Here is a 5,102-nt window from a genome sequence, read left to right on the forward strand (position 1 = left end):
TTTTTAATGTCACTTATTTATTCACCTCATTGCCACCAACTGCCATCCTCAGTCCCCAATGACTTTTTTGGCTAATTTTATGGCAATGACGACTTTCAACGCATGTCCTTATCAACGAAAGAGATTAAACCTTAGACCAAATATTATATGTCCTCATAAGTGTGGACTTTTCACCAATTAACCAAATAAAATATTAAATTTTTAGAGTTTAGGAAGTTGACACCATGGAGAATTTCAGTCTTTTGGAAGAAAAATGGCATACAAATTCTTTTTTTTTACTGCCAATGTGTCATACAATGATGAAATTTCATAAATTAAAACATATTTCACTTCAATAATATAATTGGTGTCATATCACTAATATATTATTGATTTCATAAATCATGCTTGGTAAACGAGTATTTTAAAATTTATTTTGAAAACAAGTGAAAGAGGTAATTGTTGACGATTGGAGATGATGGTCGGAGATTGTTGCTGGACGTGAGAGGTGGTAACTGAAGGTGGTTTGCTATCAATGAGAGGTAGTTGGTGGTGGCTGGAGTGGTTGGCGGTAATAAGAGGTGGTTGTCTACCGCGGAAAGTTGTGGCGAAAAGTGGTTGTTGACGGTCAGATAGTGATCAGTTGGCAAGTGTGGTTATCGCAGCGGTAGAAGGTGTGGCTTGCGGCCAAGGGAGGTGGTGGGGTGGGGGAAGGAGATTATTGGCAATGGTGGTCGGTGGTAGTGATGTGCAATGGGAATGGTTGAAAAAGGTGGGAGAAAAATAGGAAAAAAATAGAATAAATAAGTAAACAAGTGAAATTAACTTTTTGTGGTTGTCAACTATTTACAACTCTTTAAAAATAAGAACAGAAATTAAAGGAGTTTTTGATCAAAGTTTTCAAAAATTCTGTATATATAATCATACAATTGTTATAAATATTACCAAACCCGCCCTATAAATTGTCTTCTTCTTTTTTTTTTTCATATTTTTATATCACCAAGATATGTGATAAGATATTAATTATATTAATTAATTCGTTATGATAATCAACCATTAATATTCATTATAGGCTGTAAAACAAAATATGGACAAAAAGCCAGCAATATATAACATTTCTTAAATTAGAAGTAAAATGTAATGACATAGATAATAATTCAAAGAAGAGAGTTTCTTGTAAAGAATTATCTTTATATTTTTTCCCTCATGGCCCCCTTGATTCTGTCTCTTTATGGTGTAGGTGATATTATGTGACCCTCGTGTTGCTGCTAATTGCTATCATGATTAAAAATTAGAAGTTAGGAAAATTCTATGATACATATTCCTTTTTGGATATGTAGTATATGTCTTAGTTTTTACTTTTGTGATATTTGGTTATAATTTATTGTGTTATTGAGTTAATTATGACTCATTGACATAATGATTATGGCATTATTTTAGTTCAGATTGAAAAGGCCTTTAATTGTATTTTATGTGATTTTTTTGTTATAACTCATTTTTTATATGTTTAAATTATGAATAAAGAGATCTAATTATGATATTTGTGACAATCAATTCCACAAATGTCATAACTTGCTATCATAGCATGACCCCTCAGCTCTATTCATTTTCTCCAAATTACCATATCCACTTTTCTCTGTTTAAGTTGTTTTTTTTCCCCATACATTTTTAGGTTTTTTAGAAGTAAAAGAACTTAAATGTGTTTGAAAAGTTACTAAAAAAGTTATTTTCTGTGAATAAAAAAAAAAATTGATGTGACATTTAATTTTTTTAGCTGATGACGAAAATTTTGGTATTTTTTGGTTTTCTCTAGCAAAAGTTGATTTTTTTTTTTTTTTCCCCGCAAAGTCTAATTTAAATTTTTTTGGGACAATAGATCCAAGATCTAGTATTTTTGTAAGGAAAAAACAATTAAATAATTTGAAAAGACCATATTACCCCTACCTATTTGTCTATTTGTTCATGTCACTTATCGGTCTAAGTGTCATTTATCTATCCACCTATTTATCCACGTATCTTCCTTCATATTTGGAACACTTTGGGACCTGCCTCAAAACCAATTACACATATTTGTTTGATGTGTCACAACCCCTTTATTCTTGTATGTTGATTCACTCATATGTATCGTTATCATACATGCTTGATGTTATTGATACAATAAATCATGTTTGAGAGTTGAAAAGTTGATATTAGTGTTAGTGGCATTGAATAGGAGACTTGGTCTGGTACACGAAAGCTAACCCAGGATGCCCTGCATAACAAGAAAAAAAAAAAGAAAGGGCATTGAATAGGAGATTTGAAACCAATTTTTTTGGGCAAAGCGATCGATTACAATTGGAGCGATCGATCGCCATACTTACATTTGTTTTGATTGATTTTCGAGAGCTAGCGATTGATATGCGATTGACTGCCTAGCGATTGTTTCGACTGGCCATTTTCAAGCTTGTTCAGTAGTAGATTGCGATCGACGAGTGATCGATCGCTCAAACAATCACTCCTTAAGCAGAGACTAGTGATGGACAAAAGAACAATTGCAACTTTTGAAATTTGAGAATGATCAATCTCTCTTTCACGGTGATCGACCGCTAGTCTGATTGGATCTACTTCTACAACTTTCTTTGCTTTGTCTTCTCATTTACTCTTTCTTTCTCTCTCTCTTTTCCTCAATTTTTCTCTCTACCATAACTCACCATAAATCTTTCAATTAGGTGCCTTAAGAGATTCCAGTTGATAAAAAAACTCAAGTATTAATATCACAGAGCACGTTAAGGGCTTCACTTTCATTAGAGCCGATCTTTATTTTGCCACCATTTGAATTTTTTTTTTATTTTTTATTTCTCATTTTCTCCTTTTGAGGTAGGATTTTCTTTTATCTATTTAATATGGGTTTATATCTACCATACTGAGAAATTGGTAGATATTTTGGAAATATGCATTGTATAGAATTAGGGTTTGGAATTTATTGGGTATTTCTCTACATTCTTCCCATAAAAACCTATTTTTCAAATGTTGAATAGCATGAGGATGCTTTAATTGAAAAAAAATTCTTAATTTTCTTGAAACCTTAATTTGTGAAATTGTTCAAATATTGGAAATGTTGTCTTTACTTGAAATTGAAGTTGAATACCTTTAAATTGTGGAATTATTGGATATCGTAAAGATTGATTGTTAGCCATTAGTAGAGAATGGCATCGTTGTAAAAATCATCATCATAGGATGAATTGAAACTTATGTGATGTATATTGAATTCTTGAATTCATGAGATGAAAATCCGTTGATGAACAGAGGTGTTGTTGAACACACTTAGATGGAAATGAGAATTGCATGTATTGCATTGGGGTTTGAAAATCATTATTTTAAATTGAATGGTTATGGTGAATCCAAATAATGTATAGAGGCATGAGATTAAGTTGGCAAGAGAATCCACGATGATAGACTGAAAACCAACGTGGATTAGGTGCCTATTTGTCCTATGGGTGTGTAGATGGTACTTAGTGATGGCCGCTGACATATATATGTCCCTTCAGAGGATTCACTGAAATGCAATGTAATGAATTGAGATTTGAGGTTTCTGACTAAACACTTTGAGAATTTTTGATATTTGGAAAGTAAACATTCTTATTAAACGAATTTGAGCATCCTATATATATATATAGCATCATGATCATATTCTTGTGTGGATACATGTTAGTAGGCATAAAGAATTCTTTACTAGACTATATGTTCACCCTACGTTGTTGATAAATTTTAGGTGTTGAGGACGTGCCACAACCTTGAGTTGACATCGAATATTTTAACCCACATGTATGGATGCGTCCATACAATTTCAGACCCCTGGTATGACAGGTTGCGTTTTGACGATTGTGATCAAATTAGTGTAAATTCCTATTGAGCATATAACGTCTTTAATATTCTAGTATAGGGCATAAGGATGAAAAGTATAAATGTAGAAGCCTTTCTATAGAAATCAGGCTTGGTATAATGTCCGGGTACGTGGATTGTTTTATTCTCCTCTAATCATGTTTATTTTCTTGTATGGGATATTAGAAAACTATTTCGAGGCCTCGTCGGCCATTTAGTTCATCACTTTTAAAGTCTTCCTCAAAATTGTGTCTCAATTTTTGTTTCCGGAGTTGGGTTTCTTATTTCGGTGGCATAATCGAAGTTGCGGTTGGTAGCACCTTCTTGATCTTGCAAAATTTGCTGCTGGAGCAAAACTGCATGTACGGGGGCTAGAGCCACATATGTAGGAGGTCGCACGTGCAGCAGGGCACGCTCCGCACATGCGACGAAAGGTGTACACGTGTGGGAAAGGTTGAGTTTGAATTTTATTTATTTTTCTTCTCCTTGGGCTGAGTGTATCTTATTTCCTCTTATGTCTCTCTTTCTCTCTCTCTCTCTCTCCAAAAACATATTTTCCTCTCAATTCTCTCTACAAACACCCATCCACCACCGTAAATCCTTGATTTCTCCAAATATATTGGAATTTTGACCCACGTTCCTCATCAAAGTTGGATAGCTCACCAAGGGCTAAATTTTTGTGCGGTGGAGATCGGGTTTTGACACCATTGCTTTTGGGGGTTTTTCTCATTCCATTCTCCGAATCTTGAGGTAGGGATTTGTAATGCCCCGAAAATAATACAATAATCCAACAGTAAAGACAAATAGAACGTGACATAAACAAAGTATTAAGCTTTCATTAATCAGAGTCAATTTACAAAAAGGGCATATGCATTACACATTTATACGCTCTACCCTGAATCTATAGCATGTGACACCAAACTAGATGATCAACGAAATAAATGCCCTACGGGCTTACAACTTTCCAAGACAATGTTTGGTTACAACAAAACAAATCAGAAGCTCAATACAAATAAAGCCCTAGGCTTGTACAAAAGTAAATACGAAATAAACAAAAGTGAGCTCTCAGCTCCACAATCCTCCCAAGCTAGGTCCTTAGCGGAGGTATGTTATCAACACTTGAAAATGATTTCCCAAGTAGGGTGAGCCAAAGCCCAGTTGAGACAATCTAGTATAATATATAAATCTTAACAAAGATATAAGAAATATGCACATGTTCAAGGTCCAATGACAAAATATTTTACAACTCTTATTCTGAACCA

Source organism: Camellia sinensis, unplaced genomic scaffold (assembly GCF_055761805.1).
Source record: "Camellia sinensis isolate YWXY unplaced genomic scaffold, ASM5576180v1 Unanchor3, whole genome shotgun sequence".
Lineage (NCBI taxonomy): Eukaryota > Viridiplantae > Streptophyta > Magnoliopsida > Ericales > Theaceae > Camellia > Camellia sinensis.